Below are 18,503 nucleotides of genomic sequence, written 5' to 3' on the forward strand. Positions count from 1 at the left end.
TCCTCCACCTCCTCCTCCTCCACCTCCTCCTCCTCCACCCCCTCCCCCTCCCCCTCCCCCTCCCTCTCCTCTCAGGGTATTTCTACATAGTCCTTCCTGTCCTGGAGCTCATTCTGTAGATTAGGTTGGTCTTGAACTCAGAGGGATCCACCAGTCTCTGCCTCTACATATAAAATACATGAATTCTTTTCTTATTTTTTCTTTAATTTTAATGCCCTCTTCTGTCTTAAATCTTTCAGATTATCGAGATGAAATAGTCAGTACATCCCTACTTATAGTATATAGTAAGACCTCTCAGACGTACACTGTATAAGGAGTGAGAGATCAGAAACATACTGTAAAGGGAGAGGGAAGAGAAACTTAGGATGCAGGTAATTCAAACCTTAGTGTTATGGACTAGGTGTTGGAAGTTAAGGAACGGAACCCTTCAGACTCCATTTGCTTTTACTCAACTAGTCAGCTTTCGTGGAGAATGTGAAAAATTATATAATCGTGTCAGTTTTTAAAAAATGTATACTAAGTTGGTTGGTAATGCTGCACAGCTTTAATCCCAGCCCTCACTGATCTATCTCTAAGTTCGAGGATAGCCTGTTTTATAGAGTGAGTTCTAGTACAGTCAGGGCTACACGAGAAACCCTGGCTCAAAACCCAAAAACAAAACCAAGAAAAACCCAAAACCTAAAACGAAACAACAGCACCTACCACCCCAAACCAAAACCAACTAACTAAACCAAAATTATATACTAAGTTTCAGACTTACTTACATTACCTTAATAAACTATAGTAAGGTAGGGGTGGTGGGGATACAGTTATCTGTGTAGCCCTAGCTGTCCTGGAACTTACTCTGTAGACCAGGCTGGCCTCGAACTCAGAAATCCGTATGCCTCTGCCTCCCAAGTGCTGGGATTAAAGGTGTGTGCTACCACTGCCTGGCTGATGGTGTGCACTTGTAATTCCAACACTGGAGAGGAGGAGTCATGCAAATTCTTGTGGTGTTCTGTCCATGCAGAATACCTTCCTGGCCTAATTGACAAGCCTAAGGCCAGTAAGAAATTTGTTTTTAACATTTTTTTTATTTTAATTTTTTAAATTACAATTTTCTCCATATATTTTATTTATTATTTTTATTTTATTTTAGTTTTTTGATACGATGTGTCACTATGTAGTTCTGGCTGTCCTGGAGATCAATCTGGCCTCGAAATCGTAGAGATCCACCTGTCTCTGCCTCTTGAGTAGTAAGATTAAAGATGTATGAGAATGTGCTCAGCCATAAAGTATATTTTACTTATTTTTTTTTCCCTTTCCAAACGCCTTTCCCAATTCCCTGGCACGTTCTTTCTCTCAAAAAACAAACAGGCAAACAAAAACCCAGAACAAGAAACGTACCTCAAGAATGGGAATCAAAAGAAACAGATTAAATACCAACAATACCAAACTCCAAAACAAATAAAACTACCCCAAACCAAAAAACAAATAAAAAAAAATTAAAGCAAAATGAAACAAAGACTCTACAGAAACACCATTGAATTCATTTTATGCTGACTAACTACTCCTGGGCTTAGGGCCTGCCCTGGAGTGTTGGTTGATATACCCAGTGACATCCTGTTGGAGAAAATTGATTTTCCCTTTGCCAGTGGGAATCAATTCCAGGTAGCTTCTTTATTAGGGAAGGGAACCATTTTCCCCTTTCAGTACTGGATGCCCATCTGACGTCAATCAGTTCAGGTCTTCTGTCATAACAGGTCAGCCTTGTGAGTTCATATATGCATCTGTTTATTTTTTATTTTAAAGATGAGTAGGAGCTAGGTAGTAGTGGTCAGTCCCTTTAATCTCAGAACTCAGGAGGTAGAGGCTGGGGGATCTTTGCAGCCTGGTCTGTAGATTGAGTTTCAGGACATGCAGACTACACAGTGAAATGCTGTCTCAAAAAACTGGGGAAAAAAAAAAAAAGATGGGTAGGACTAACTACCCCCAAATTTTGTTTTTTTGGTTGTTTGTCCTTTGATGTACACATGCATGCACTCCATAAACCTGCACACACCTGTACATACACACTCACAAATTATTTTAGTAGTCACATGCAATTACTTTTATCCACTAACATATATGTATGTGGATATTTGAGGCTGTATGAGAAATATACATACATACTTTAAACATTTTTGATGTATTTGTGTCATTGTCTAGACCAGCAGATCAAAGTATCCCTTTCCTACCTTTACTTTGTTAATATTTGTCCCTTTGTAGAAACTGTTGTCCTAATTTAAATCATGATTTTAATCATGATTTTAAATGCCAGTAGCATATTCTTAATACTGTAGTTCTCCTTATTTTTAAATGTATGAGCTGAATAGCTCTGTTTATTTTATGTGATAGAAATTGAATTCTTCATAGTAATTTTAAAATTAATTACAGATTATTTTAGTCATGATTTATTAGATCTCATTGTGGTAAATTTATCCATTAGATTATATGCCAATTAGCCATTCTAGTTTTGATGATCATTTGAATTGATTTTAATTTCTTGCTCTTATGAGACAAATGATAGAATGGAATGCATGCTTATATTTAACAATAGCACATTTGCAGATATTTTTGAAAATTTGTGTGATCAGAAATGCTTAGTCACAAGAGAAGATAGGTCATAAAGGATGAACAAATTAAAATTTAGATAATGACAGAGAGGCTTTAGTTTTTGCTTTTACCGACACAGCATATGAAAATTTTCCTTGGACTGGATCCACCTCAACAGTAGATATTATAGATTTATAAATTTTTGCCAACTGATACTATCTCATTATTTAAATTACTGAAACTGGGCATCTTTTCCACCTATTACTTTTCTTTCTTTTTGTCTGTCTGTTGTCTTTCTTTCTTTGTTTCTTTCTGTTTTTATTTTTTTTTAGATAGTCTTGTGTAGTTCAGGCTGATCTAAAACTGGATTTGAAACCTAGATTGGTTTAGAACTCCAGATCCTCCTGCGTCAGCTTCTTCAGTGCTGAGGTACAGGTCTATACCTTATTGTTTGAATTTCTTTTTCTGAATTACATGTTCAAGTTGCTTACTTATTTTTTTCCCTATTAAGAGTCCTGTCTTTGTTACACTCATTGTTAGGAATTCTATATGCATTTTAGATATTAATTCTTCTGTATCTATATAGTTATATCTGTAGCAAGTTATTTGGTTCTGCCCCTCCTCCCAAATAAATAGCTCAGCTTGGCTTCAAACTTGCTGTGTTGTTGAGGATGACCTTGACTTAAGATCTTCTGCTTCTGTCACCAGAGTCCTTAGCTGTCTATTCTTTCAGATGCATATTGCCCTGGCAAGTTTTTATTTTGGTTCTGGAGATCTGAACATATATGTAGTCAATGCTTGCTTAACAAGTACTTTATCTGAGGAGACATCTCTGTAGTCCTCTAAGTCACATTTTTGGATCCAGTTAGAAATAGCTATATCTTCAAAATATTATTTTTTAATTATATACAAGTAATATCTTTATATTTTTTAAAATTATAGAATTATAGGTTATCTTGGATTTTTTGGATTTCATACAAATTTTATTTCTATTGGAGTGAGTGTGGTGGTACAGGCCTTTAATCCCAGCATTTAGGAGGCAGAGGCAGGTGGATCTCTGTGAGTTGGAGGCCAGCCTGGTCTACACAGTAGGTTCTAGGACAGCCAGGGTGAGTATGTGCCTGAGTGTGCAGGTGACCAGGAAAGCCCAGAGAGTGTATTGGATGTTCTGCAGCTGCAAGAGCAGCAATCGCTCTTAACTGCTGAGCTATCTGTCCAGCTCAAAATCGATTCCAATGTTCAAATGTAGTTTTATTTTCACTTAGAAGTTTGTTGGCCTCAAACCTGAGGTCGTAGTCCTGTTTTAGCCTCACAGATGCTGTTTTTTCTTCCTTTCTCCCTCCCTTCCTCTCTTCTTTTCTCCCTCCCTCTTATCCCCCCTCTTTCTTTTTCTCTCTCTTTCTTTGTGTGTCTGCCTTTCCCCCCCCCCTCTGTTTGTTTTTCTTCCTCCTCCCCTCCCCTTCTTTAGTCTGATACAGTCTTAGTTTATACATTGCTGGGGATCAAACCCAGGGCTTTCTTCATTCCTTCATGTTCTATAAAACTCTACCAATTGAGCTATACCCCAAATCCACTTTACAAGTTTTGGGGAAACATTTTAGGGTGATGTATATGTATGTGTATGTGTATGTGTATGTGTATGTGTATGTGTATGTGTATGTGTATGTGTATATGTATATGTGATGACAACATCAGTAGCAAAATCTTGACAATAAAACAGAAGATATGTTTTCTCTAGAGAAACCTATAATAGAAAAGAATTTAAGAAGGAAAGGGCAAGCATGGATGGTTAGGGTTTTGTTGTTGTTGTTTTGTTGTCTTGGAACTCAGAGATCCTCCTGCCTCTGCCTCCCAAGTGCTAGGATTAAAGGTGTGCCACCTCCCCCACTTCAGTTTTTTTTTTAATGTCATTGCCATACTAACATATTAGTAATTTTAAAACATAATTAATAACATAAATTGGTAATTTTTCTTGTATAGTTTTGAAACAGTGACTGCTGCCCAGTGCTGTGTTACCACTTCACTATCCCAATAGCCACTGAGGTGACAGACACTATAGTAGGGTCTTTTGAATTGCTTATTTTTTTTAAGATTTGGTGTTAGCTGAGCAATGGAAATCCTGTTTGAAGTTGTGACTGAAATGGAGCTTTTGAAATCTAAGAATTAGTAACAAGTACTTGTTCTTTGTTTGGGTAGTCACTGTTGAGCAATTTAAAAATTTGTTAGGTGCCAAAATATTCACAGATAAAGATCTACCTTTGAAGCTAACATATGACAAGGCTGTTCACCCTTAAAGGTTTATAAAACAAGTTGAAAATTCTTCAAATTCTGAAGCCTATATTTAGAATACACTGTAAAGATGGAAGTAGTGGAGCACACCTTTAAGGGAAGAAGTGATAGGTAGATTTCTGGGTTAGAGGCTGGCCTGGTCTACAGAGTAAGTTTCAGGACAGCCAGTGCTACACAGAGAAACCTTGTGTTGAAACACACACACACACACACACACACACACACACACACACACCAGCAGAAAAAAGCCAAAACCAAAAAAAAAAAAAAATCCAAACTATAAATATTATAAAGCCTAGAGTATATAGTCAATGTAAAAACAATTACTTTACATTTCTACTGCAGATTAACTTTATGGGTTAGGCTGTTCCTCTTACCCTTTTATCTTGTTTTGTTCCTTTTGAGTTGGTTTCCCATATTATTTCTGTGTTGGTATCATGTGTAGTAATTTTATTGCTGTCAAAATTCATGTTTCATCTTTTCATTCTTTTACTTTCTCCAGATCTTTTGACAACCACTAATCATTCTGATTCCTGTAACTGAGGAAACCAAAGTTCCATTTTGTAAATTCTTAGCTTCATCAATAAAATAATTCAGAAATGGACTCTGAAGAAAGTTCAAGGGCCATTTTATTAGTTTGGGAGAAAAACAACAGGGCAGGTAAGTTGAAAATCATAACGTTTGCTGTGAGGAGGGAAGTGGAGAGAAAGTCAGCCTTTTTAGGTGTAGAGTTCAGAAAAGCTTCGAGAAAACAGCATTGGAGAGAAAACATGCTTATACCGTGGGTCAGTATCTGAAAACGAGAAGCATGCTTTGTGGTGGGTTATAGACCTGTGTTCAGAGGGCTCTCCATTCAAGTCCTTGTGGTAGAAAGGATTGTACAGGTACAGATAATTAGAAATAGAAATAACAGATTATTAACAAAGAGAAAGCACTTCTGAGAACAGAGCCTGACCATTTTGGGGACATTTCCATAATGTCTGGCTTTCTTACTTTATGTATCTGGGCTTTCTTTACACATGCTCTGTTAGATGAAGCTCAGATAAGAAAGGGTTCCTGCCCACTGGCTTCTTTTGTTTGTTACTCTCTATGCTGTAGTCTCTAGTGTTTACTCTCCTGCTATATCACCATTGTTTTGTCTTTTCATTCATGTTATGTTATTGGGATCTTACAATATATACGTATTTCAGATTGGATCCCTTCACTTAGTATATATTTAAAGATTGTGTGTGTCTGTGTGTGTGTTCCACAGGATTTTTGTGTGTAGACCTGGCTGGCCTTGAACTCACAGAGATCTGCCTGTCTCTGCCTCCTGAGTGCTGGGATTAAAGGCATATGCCCCTCTCCCCCCACAATAATTGTCTTTTTATGACTAGTTTCTTTTTATCCTGGAATATTCCATATATTATTACTACTGTTTGAAGGATACTTTGAATATTATAGTTATCCCTGTGTAAGTTTGTTTGGATAGTTTTCAGGTCATTTGGGTAAACATAGGATGACAGGATTCCATGGTCCAGGTGTATAGGAAGCTGTCACTCTTGCCTAGCGCTTGTGCCTTTTCATTTCTCCCGGCAGCCCACGTTCTTACTAGTATTTGCTAGTGTTATTTATTGTTGCTTTGGAATTTTGCCCTCTAATAGTTCGTGGTACTCTCTCAGTGTTTTCTTTTTTCATTCCCCAAGTAATATATGTGTATTTGCCAGCTGTATGTCTTCTTTTATAGGTGTATTCAGATCCCCTCTCCCATGTTTGTATATTATTAGTAGATTGTTTTCTTGTTGTTGAGTTTTAGTTTTTTTTCCTAATATCTATCAGTCAGTCCTTTAATATACATGTGTTTTGATAAGAATGTTTTTCCTAGGTTAGACTTGTCTTTTTTTTTTTTAATGATATCATTGGGCAGAATATAAGTTTTAATTTTAATGAAATTCTATTGACCAAATGCATCTTTCGTGGTTGTGCTTTTGGTGTAATCTAAAGAATTACAATCTAAACTAAATTTACGCTCACCTCAATTCCCCTGTGCTATTATACTCGAGGCGTTTACATTTTTATGTTTTACTCAACACTTTTTCTTTTGTCTGTCAAAACCTGGTTGAATGTTCTTTGTGTGGATCTGTTTTGGGGACTTTTTCCTGTACCATTGACTTATTTTAAAGTATTGGTTTATTACCTTGATTATTGTAGCTTTTGTACTAAGTTCTGTAGTATCTAATCTTGTTTGCTTCTTCACTATGATGTTAGCTATTTTTAGCCATTTATTTATTTATTTATTTATTTATTTATTTATTTATTTATTTATTGTCAGGGTCTCGTAGTCAAGACTGGTCTTGAACTTGCTATATAGTGGAGGCTGGCCTTTAACTCCTTCTGTTTCTAGTTTCCAAGTCCTGGAGTTTTGAATATACTCCATCACACCTGGCTTCTTTCTATATGAACTTTTAAATAAGTGTGTCTATATCCAGAGAGGAACTTGGGTGAATTTTTCTTCTTCTTTCCCTTTAATGCTAGGGATTAAGCCTAGAGCCCTTGAGCAATGCTAGGTCAACACTCACTGAATTAGACTTCCAGACCTTTTATTTTTTTATTTTTTTATTTTTCTGTTTGAGATGGTCTTGTTATGTTGTTTAGGTTCCTTTAGATTTGCTATGTAGTCCATATGAATGTTTACTTCCCACCACAGGTTCGCAAGTGACTGGAATTACAGCTAGTTTCCGTAGGCCCTGTCTTGCTGAGGTATTGATTGGGATTACGTTGAGTTTACAATTTGTGTAAAATTTGCGTTGTAAGGATACTTATCTTTCTGTGTATATCTACATTTGTTGGTATTTATTTCTTTCAAGAAAGTTTTATAGTTTTCAGTTTGGAGGTTTTCTGTATCTTTTTGTTAGTTTTACTGCTAAATACTCTTAAATCTTTTGTACATACTGCTTTTCAAGTTTCACTTTTCACTGTTGAGAAATTTATTTGCCTTTTGTATATAGATCTGTGTCCTTTGATCTCTTGTATTCATTTTCAGTCTTACATGTTTGTGTACTCCTTTGGGTCTTTTATATATAACATATAGCCTGAGACTAAAGGTAGTTTTTACTTTTCTCTCCTTATGACTTCAGTTCTTTTTCTTCCATCTTGACACTGTCACCGTATTGCAGTAGTGAATACAAACGATGAGAGTAGATACGGCCGCCGCCGGTTCTCAGTGTTCCTCGGATGTTCCTCTCTGCAGAGTTAGAATTTTTATTTTTTTATTTTTTTTTGTTTGTTTGTTTGTTTTTTTTATTTTTGAGACAGGGTTTCTCTTGTAGCCCTGGCTGTCCTGGAACTCACTCTGTAGACCAGGCTGGCCTTGAACTCAGAAATCCACCTGCCTCTGCCTCCCAAGTGCTGGGATTAAAGGCAGAGTTAGAATTCTGTTTGACATAATTTTCTTTCTGCTATTAATGAACTGAAATTCTTTTTACATTTCATTAATTTTATGTGTATTCTCTTGGCTTTTGTCTGTCTGAAAATAAACATTTTAATCTAAATGTATAAAGATCATTTTTTAGCTGGGCAGCGGTAGACCACACCTTTAATCTCATCAGTCAGGAGGTAGAAGCGGGTGGATCTCTGAATTTGAGGACAGCCACAAAAAATCAAAATGGAAAATCAAAATGAGAACAAAACAACACCACCAAACCAAACCGAGTTAGCTGAGTTTAGGACCTGTGGATTTATGTATGAATTTTGGAAAAGTTTTACAAACTTCAGTCTTCTGTACTGCTCCACTCCCTTTAGTTTTCCTTTCGGATGGTTTGGAATTGTCTCATTTGGCTGACTCTGATCCTTACCCTCTTTTGTTTCTCTCTCTCTCTCTCTCTTTCTCTGTTTTATTTTACATACTGTGCATTGATCTTTTTGAATCTGAATTTTATAATTTATGTGTGTATGTTTGTGTTGTTAAGCCTATTCAGTAACTTTTTTCAGCTACTTTTTCATCTTAAATGTTGGGTTTTTGTTGTTATTGTTATTTTTATTTTTTTGAGACCGATCTCTCTATGTAGTCTAGAATTTGCTAAGTAGTAGAATAGGCTCATCTTAAATATTATATATTTTTTGCTGACTCTTACTCTTTGTGTCTTTTTACTTTAAACTTACACTTCTCTGCCAAAGTATCTCAAATCATTTCCCTTCCCTACTGGTATATAAAATATATTTTTATGAGATTTATTTTTAAAGTCATTCCATTTGAGTAATAAGTGTTTTTGTCTTTTTCTTGTTTCTGTGTCACACTTTAATGGTTCCTTAGATATATGAATATTATAGATGCTAAGAACAGTAAATGAAGTTTCTAACTGCTGCTTCTTGGAAAAAGGCATGCTAATTCAACTAAAAGAGTTGTAAGCTATTGTATTTTTTTCTGACTTGGAATTTATGGGTATGCTACAAATATAGTTAGTTTAGGTTTTAATTTATGTTGTGTATTCAGTTTCCACTTGTAACAAAATGTGCTGTTTAAGTTGAGCTTGTGTGTGTGTGTGTATATCTTTGCTTCATGTTATACCTCTGTTCTTGGCTTTTCAGTTCAGGAGATTTACTTTGTCTTTCTCCTCTACTCTTTGATTAGTACACAGTTACATATATTTCCATCCAAGTACTAGCCAGGCCTGACCATGCTTAGTTTCCAAGGTCATACAGGATAGACTCAATTCAGGGTGTTGTGGCCATAGATTGTGACTGCTCCATTGCAAGCAAAGACTATTGCTTGTGTTGGGTAGCATTGCTTCTGAAACTCTTGAGTTTCAGTCTGTCATGTCAGTGTGAGGATTGATTGCTTGCCCCTTTGCTCATCTTTAAGAGTTGAATTATACTCTTTACTGTTTACTTAGAAAGTAAAGCCTAGCTTGTTTAGTTTTTTGTTTTGTTTTTTGGTATTCTCAGCTGTGAGATGAGTTTTACAATTTTGATGTTATAGTGTATCCAGCCCTTTCTTATGACCTATATTCAGACTAAAATGAAAATTCTCAGTATTTCATTTTGTTAGTTTCTTAATTTGTACTAATTCAAAAGCTATTGTCATGCCCTTAATAACTAATGGATTTGCTGGAACTATGGAGTGACTTAAGTATTCCATTTGTTTTGTTTTATTTTGTTTTCTGATTTCCACTGGAGATGGTAGAAGCTACAGGAGTTTTTTTCCACAGGAGGCTAATTTTTTTTTATTGTTACCAAAGTACAGTAATGCCTTGTCAAACCTCTCTTTCCATAAGTTATTTTTTTCCCATGAGATTTCAGCTTTTAAAAAGGCGAGTGATATGATGGAAAGTTTTTCTTTTTGGAAATGTGTGTGTTCTAGCTTTATTATAATCGATTCCATGATTTTCAGAGCGTTACAACAACTAGAAATGGTTTGCAAGTAAGTTTTTGTTTATAGCTACTTTCATATTCTAAAGGCAGACTGAGAAGTTAGGATAGCGACCACATGACCTGCCAAAATATAACATTTACTGTATGAACTTTACACACACACACATACACACACACACACTCACTTAATGACTACACAGAAACTTAATGACTTTGGAACTAGACTTTGAACAAATACCAGTGGATAGCATTTCAAGTTAAGTAAGTGCTTCACATTACAGTTACTGCTTTTTACTTATCTTTCCAAAAATTTCATGGAGTGTCTTTGATTTACTAAACTGTGCTAGTGAGTTCACAGTCTCCTTCTTAATGTTGTCATTTCTTGTTGGTTTCTTTTGATTAGTACCCACCTCAGTTCTACTTGTAAAGTTGTCTCAACAGAGAAGGGTTTCTGTATATAAGTGCATTTTTAATCCCCAAGGGCTTTGCTATGAAATCATTGCCATGTCAAACATTGCTAAACAATCCTATCTGTACTTATGTGCTTGTGTCAATAGTTTTCTAATCTATATTTTTCTTCTAGTGGCTCAGCTTGGGCTTGTAATCCTCCAGGAGTCTCTTGAGTCCTGTAATTGTAGCCATGTACTATTACTCCTGACTTTTGATGAGTTTTTCAGAGATTATCTACTTACTGAATTTTAAGGTAGATTCTATTGAGACATGAGTAAAAGGATCTATAGACTCAATGAAACAAATTCACTACAACAGAATGTATAAGATGTAATGGTTATAGTGCCAAATGTATTATTTGTGATTTTTTGAAGTTCATAGATTACACATAATCATGGTAATAGTTAACTGAGATAGTTGTGCTTTCTGACTTATTCTTGTTATAGGACCATGTAAATGATTTTTAATTATCTGAGGGCAAATGTGGGAAACATATGGGTCTTAGTATAAGTCTTTAGAGCTAAAATGATTAATATAAAGTCATACTTGAGCTTTACCTACAACTGTCCCCCCCAACTTTAATCTGTTATCCTTTAAGCAATGAATCTTGAAGTTATATGAGTATACATATTGGTGTATGTCTGTAGATACTTGTATGCAATTGTGAATATACATTTGTACTTTTGTGTGGAGGCCAGAGATTGATGCTGGATGTCTTCCTCAGTTGTTCTCCACCTTATTTTATTTTTTTTTTTAAAAAGATTTATTTAGGCAAAACACTCATACATAAAATGTTTCTTATAGCCTGGCAGTGATGGTGCATACCTTTAATCCCAGCACTCAGAGGCAGAGACAGGTAGAGTTTGAGGTAAGTCTGGTCTACATAGTGACTTCTAGGACAACCAGAACACAAGAGAAACCCTGCCTCAAAAAGCAAAGCAAAACAAAAATAATAAAAATTCAGATATTTATATTTTGTATGTGTGTGAGAATGATTTGCTTGCATGAATGTCTGCGTATTATGTGTGTACTCAGTGCCCATGAAGGTTAGAGGAGAGTGTTAAACCCCTGGAAATGGAGTTATAGACAGTTTCTAGCCACCATTTGGATACTGGAGCTGGACCTCTGGAAGGGCTCTTAACTGCTGAGCCATCTTTCCAGCCCATCTACCTTATTTTTGAGACAGGGTTTTTCACTGAACTTGGAGATCACTATTTTAGTTAGGCTCATTGGCCACCAAGCCTCTGGGATCTTCTTTTCTCCACCTTTCTAGTTCTGGAGGACTATAGGCAGTCCCTTGCTTTTCAAATATTCATCTGAGTATCCCAGTTCAGATTTTTAGTTTGTATGGCAAAACATTTAGACCAAGTCATCTCCTCAGTTCCCAACTGGAATATTTTTTAAAAACTGGCTATCATTATTATCATTTTTTTTAAAATTAAAATCTTATGTATATGTGTATATTGCCTGCATGTATGTCTTTGTACCTACCATATACATTTTTGGGTAGCCTGTAGAAGGCAGAATTGTGGATTAGATTCCCTAGAGCTGGTGTTACAGATGGTTGTGAGCTGTTCAGTGCTGGGATTTGAACCCTGGTCTCCTTGGAAGAACAGTAAGTACTGTTAATTCCAGGGCATTTCTCTAGGCCCTTTTACAGCTGTGTGTGTGGTTGTGCATGCCTGTAATCCCAGCACTTGTGAAATGGAGGCAAGAGGATCAGAAATTCAGGATAGCCCATAGCATTTGAGGATAGTCTGGGATATATGAGACTGCTTTAAAAAAATAAACACAAAAAACAACAAAAACAGAAACACAGGGACTTTTCTTTTACACTTACTTCTTTAAATGTGTGTGTGTGTGCGTGTGTGTGCACACACACGCACACACACCTCACACACAAAAGTGCGTAATAGGCACACATGTAGAGCTCAGAGGAGCCATCTTTTTGGTATCTTCTTTTGCATTTAGAATGGAACCCCAGACTACAAAACACTGTGTAATATGATCTTTTTGTATGTCTGTCCTCCTCTTTTTACTACTTTCCTCCTTGGCTTGAACTTTTTCATTTCTCAAAAGTTGCAAATTTGTTCTTGATTGAGAGGTTTTGCCTTCTTCACTCCTTCTAGCTTGAAGCATCACTCCCGAGTAGTATAATTGGCTTCAACATGCCCTCTAGGCGTTCCTGCCTTGGAGAAACTACTGAATACTCTGATAAATAAAATAGCATGCTAGAGCTCTTTAGTGTAATGATAGGCAAACTGTTGCCCACAAGCCAGATCCTGACGGTGGCCTGATTTTGTCCTATCTGAGAGCTAAAAAGAGTTTTCATATTTTTAAGGCTACAAAACAGCAAATAAATAAAAATCTTAATGTGAAGGACTCTGTTCTTCAAAGTATAAAATATTTACTATTTATCCTTCCCTTTACAGAAAAGTGCTTTCTGAAATTATTTGTTAATTGATTTTCTAGCTTTGCCCACTACCCCCTCCCCAGTGCTTTCTTGTTGAGTCTTGGATTGTTGATTGTGTGAAAGAACTGAGCAAAAATAGAAAACCATTATAATTGCAGTTGAAAGGTCAGAAAAGGAAGTGATAAAAATGGTGGCTGATACTTCTTCCAAAGTAGGTAGTTTGTTAAACAGTCAGCTCATATGATTCAACAACTCTCATAATTATATATATTGAAGATTCAAATGTGAGTCTATAAAGTATATCTCTTAAATTGTTGAACTGATTAATAGTATACATATCTGAAAAGTCAGGCACCACGTGCAGACAGTTCTATTATGGAAGCCTACGTTCCACAGAAAAACTAGTTGAGTTGAGAGATGTCATCCCAAGTAAGTGCTGTATCCTTATGGGCAGGTGTGAGAATGTGGAAAGTGATGCTGAATATTAATATTTTGATGCCCATTTTATAGTCAATGGCAAGTAGATAGCTTTGTATTGATAACAGTAGCCTGAAGAATTTCACACTTATGGATCCCACTCAAGCAAAGCTGAGTTTTTGGCTATGCCATAGACTAAACAAAGTTAGTGACTTTATTAAGTAGAGATAAGGGAAATTATATGCTTTAGATTTGAAAATGCATAGGCATCTAGGGAAAGGGACATGAATGAAGTATACATTACATTTCCTGAGCCATAGGTATAAGCTTCTAGAGAGAAGATAGTATCTTTATAATAGCTGTGTCTGTGTGTGATCCTGTCTTTAATGATGTAACTTACAAGGTTTAAAAATTCAGCAGAGTTCAAAAAAACAAAGTTTAAAATTAAGTAAGAACGGTATGAGGTTACTTTTCTTAAATATATGAGTTACTTAAAGAATTTGAGTTTAAGAATAAGAGAAGAGTGCTCTTACACAAGGTTACAAGTGTTTTGTTTCCAAGCAAGCATAGTTTATTGTTTCAGATATCCTTATTTAGGATTTCTTTAGAAAAATGAACATCAGATCATTAGTTGAAAAGTTTTTTGAGTCTTAGGCAACTGGTATCACAAACTAGATCCTAAGGTGAATTTTTTTTTTAACATTTCTGCATCCCAGTAAGTTTTTCTCTTTTATTGTCCTGTCTCAATTAAGTATATGTCTTCATCAAGATCTCCAAATGTGCAAACTTTGTGAAAGACATAGAGAGCTATGCATATATTCACTGTAGTTCTGGTTCCCAAGACACATCAAAAGAAGTGCTTAAATAAATTTTAGGATAAAAATAAAATATGAAGAAAGTAACTCTTATTTTGCTTTACTTCTAAATTTGCTGCTGGGTGTAAGTAATATATATTATTTTCCTACCTGTAATTATTATTTTCTGATTTCTCTTCTAACCCTGTCTTACCTCACAAATGCTAAGCTCTATGCAGTCCTGATCTGTTGCCTACGTTGACAGTTGTAATAGTTTGACATTTGTTGCATTAACCCCACCCCACCCCCCATTTCAAAAGCTTGGGGACAAATTTTTGCTACAGCCTGAAAGAAAAGTCCAAAGGCAAGCAAGCTGCCTGGAGGAAGGAGATGGAGAAAAGGAAGAGAGAAAACCATGACTTTCTGAGTTAGACAGGGAGGGTTGGTAAGCAGCCACATGCAAAAAGGAGGTGGAGAAGAAACTTCAGAGAAAGAGGAAGGAATCCTAAAGTATCCTGAAGTACATCCCTACACTTGGATACATACTTACAGATACAGCGTTACAATATACATATTATCATTATTAATAATTATTCATTACGCTAGTAATAACATTAATAATTGTTCACTATTAATGCAGCATTAAAAATAGTAATGTCTTTGAAAGTTTTTAAATACTTTTATTGGAAGGAGTATTTTGAAGCTTCTGATCCCTCTCTCCTCCATTCTGGTGACGATTGTGTTAAATATATAGTTCACTTTTGGTTACATCCAAATTTTTTTTGTATCTCCCAAGAGGATAGCAAGTGATCTTGACCTGAGCCATCTCTCAAGTCCTAACTAATATTTTACAATATTAGTTTTTTGTATATGTTTGGAAGCTCTACATGCATGTGTGTATGAAAGTTCATGTGTGTGTGCAGATGTCTTTAGGCTCTTGTGTCTCTTAATTACATTCTCTGTCTTCTCTGTTACTTAACCGGGGGCTTGTTTTAGTTACTGGTTGTCAGTCTGCACTGGAGAGCCCCTGTCTTTGCTGCTCATATGCTGGCGTTACAAGTGGGTTGCCTTGCTTATCTTTCAGTGTGACTTCTGGGGATCTCAACTCTGAGATGCTTTTGTCACAAGGGTTAACTTGTGGAGCCATCTTCTCTTCCCATGATAGTCATTTTGATCCATGAGCATGAGCCATCTTTTCGTATTCTAATGTCTTCAGTATAGAGTTTTCATTGTGTTGTTCACGTCTTTTTTAGGCTATTGTGAATGGAGTTGTTTCCCGATTTGATTTTTTTTCCCCAGCATGCTTATTAATGCTGTATGAAAAAGGCTGGTTTCCTGTATGTTGATTATTAATTTCTTTTATCTTGCTACTGCTGAAAGTGTTTATCAGAATTGAGAATTTTCTGGCTGCATCATCTCTAGGATCTTTTTTTTTTTTTTTTTTTTAATCTCCTCTCTCTGTTTCTTTGTCTCTGTATGGTGTGTGCATGAGTGTGTATGGGTGTTTACACCTGTGTGTGTTTGTATGGAGGCTAGAGGGGCGTTGAGTGTCCTCTTATTACTGTGCACCTTATTCCTTTGAGGAAGGGTTCCCTGAACCTGGGGCTTATTTTTCATCTAGCTTGGCAGCCAGTAACCCAGCAGTCCTCCTATCTCCGTGTCCTTCTCACTCCAATGGCGCTGGTGTTAGAGGTATGCACAGGACCATTCCCAGCTTGTTACATGGATGCTGCGACCAGAATTCAGATCCTTATAGTTGTGGAACATCACTGAGCTGCCTCTCCAGATCCCTCTAGGGTCTTTTAAACACAGGATCATATTGTCTGTATATAGGGATAGTTTGAGTCCTCTTTTTCTTATTTATATCTCATTCATTTTTTCCTTTGGTCTTACTGCTTTGTTTTCAAGCACTGTATTAAATAAAAGTGGAACAAATGAATGTCCGAGTCTCATTCCTGATTTTAGAGGAAATGGGTTTGATTTTCCTCAATTTAGTATAATGCTGGTGTATTAGATACTTTTCTATTGTTAGTGATAAAATACTGTGACCAAGGCAACTTAAGGAAGAGTTTGGGGATTATTGTTCCAGGGGAATAAGAGTACATCAGGAAGCTTAGCAGCAAGCAGCCAGGCTTGGTGATGGAACAGCCACTCAGAATTTACATCTTGATCTACAGACAGGAAGCAGAGAGGGCATACTGGGAAACCTCAAAGCCTACTCCCAGTGACATATTTCTTCTAACAAGACCCAACCTCCAAACCCTCCCCAAACAGCTACCAATTTGGAACCAAATATTCAAATGCGTGAGACTACAAGGGACGTTTTTCTAACCATCACATTTTACCCTTGACCTCCATAGTCTTGTGGCCAGAACATAATGAAGAATACATTTAGTACGATTTTAAGAATTCCATAGTTGGGGACTGGAGAGATGGCTCAGCAGTTAAGAGCACTGACTGCTCTTACAGAGGTCCTGAGTTCAATTCCCAGCAACCATGTGGTGGCTCACAACCATCTGTAATGAGATCCAGTGCCCTCTTCTGGTGTGTTTGGCTTTCTTTAACCATGGAAGTCGATTCTATAACCCATGTGTATTCTTCATGTCTCTGAAGCCAGAACCACGTGGACAATATTGCCAAATTAAGCTGCCCACTTGGGATGCAGCCTGATCCTCTTGAATCATATTTTCAGCAGCTTTCCTTTTGTTGTGTTTTAGAGGCAGAAAATTCTTTAGGCCTTTTCTTTTCATAAATTGGAAGTTTAGCTGGCTGATATCTTGCCTTAAGGGTGTCACTCCCTTTATTCCATTGTGGATCTTACTTCTTAATATCCTTATCTTTTTTAGCATAAATCTTGGTTCCTCCTCCTTCTTCTTCTTCTTCTTCTTCTTCTTCTTCTTCTTCTTCTTCTTCTTCACTACCACTACTATTTTCCTTTTGAGACCGGGTTTCTATATGTAGCAATGGCTGTCTCAGAACTCACTTTGTAGACAAGACTGGCTTCAAACTCAGAGGTCTATCCACATCTGTTTCCTGAGTGCTGTGATTAAAGGTGTGAGCTGCTGCCACCACCTAGCCACCCAACATTAAAATATTCGTCTTCAAATTGTACATATTGTATTTTCCGGCCTGCTCTTTTTTCTTTCCTTTTCCTTTCTCCTTCCTCCCCCCTCTCTCTATATATGTATATACATATATCTCTCTCTCTATGTATATATACATATATATATATATATAATATTTTTTCACTTTGACATTAATCAGTTTTCATATTTTTTTTTTTAGCATGCAAAAGCAAAGAGCATTTATTCAGCGGAGTTTCCTGCATGCAGGAATCTCCCCATTTGTGAATGAAGACCTCCAGTTTTCATATTTTTGCACAATTAATACAACAAGTTTCTCTTTACCCGAATAAGCTTAGTCCTAAAGTTTGAATAGTGAATTTGGCTTTAGAGGCTCCTGCCCTACTTGAATCTGTTTGGTTCCCCAAGTGTGAGCATCAAAATAATGAGGGGAATAGTAGAACTTATACAGGTGTATTTGGCTCTTGAGACTCAGACTTTTGGAAATTAGGAGTTTGGGTTACAAAGGATGTTTATGTTCTTTGAGTGTTACACTGACATATGCTATAATGGGTTCTCTTAATTATAGAAAAGAGGAATCCACCTTTAAATGGCTCGGGGAATAAAAGGGACTTGTTTGGCACATTTAGAGCTCAATGCCTGAGCTTATTTATTTAAGACACAGTTGCATTTATTGGCACAGATGTATTGATAAGACCTTATTGTATGTGTTAGTTTAATTTTTTTGTTACTGCAGAGAAATTTCTATACATTCAGAATAGGTGGCTGTCGGCAATTTTAGATCTGTATCATTTTAATTTAGCAGTCTTCTATTTATTTTTGTTTGTTTTATTTCTTTGTCTTTGAGACAGGATCTCCCTATGTAGTTCGTAGTTCTGGCTGTCATGGAGCTCACCATGTAGATCAGGTTGGCTTCAAACTCAGAGATCTTTCTGCCACTTCTTCCTGAATGCTGGGATTAAAAATGTGCCACCCTGCCTGAACTGTTTTTTTTTTTAATTTATTTATTAATTTACTTACTTTACATGCTGATTGCAACCCCCATCCCTTCACTTCTCTAAGTCACACCCTCTCCCTCCTCCCATTACCCCTCCCCTTCTCAGAGAAGGGGAAGTTCCCCTTGGGTACCTCCCT

The 18,503-nt window shown here is 36.5% G+C and overlaps 1 protein-coding gene across 7 annotated transcripts in view; it reads left to right on the forward strand.

Annotated features, from left to right (window-relative positions):
• Myo9a (myosin IXA) overlaps positions 1-18,503 on the forward strand; it is a 188,361-nt gene that overhangs the window by 17,479 nt on the left and 152,379 nt on the right. The window contains exon 2 of one of the 7 annotated variants that reach the window (XM_028774385.1): positions 5,366-5,523. The exons of the other annotated variants lie outside the window; for them this stretch is intronic. The gene's annotated coding sequence lies outside the window, so the exon portion shown is untranslated. The remainder of the gene's footprint in view (positions 1-5,365; positions 5,524-18,503) is intronic. 7 annotated transcript variants of the gene reach the window in all.

Source organism: Grammomys surdaster, unplaced genomic scaffold (assembly GCF_004785775.1).
Source record: "Grammomys surdaster isolate TR1022 unplaced genomic scaffold, NIH_TR_1.0 241, whole genome shotgun sequence".
Taxonomy (NCBI): domain Eukaryota; kingdom Metazoa; phylum Chordata; class Mammalia; order Rodentia; family Muridae; genus Grammomys; species Grammomys surdaster.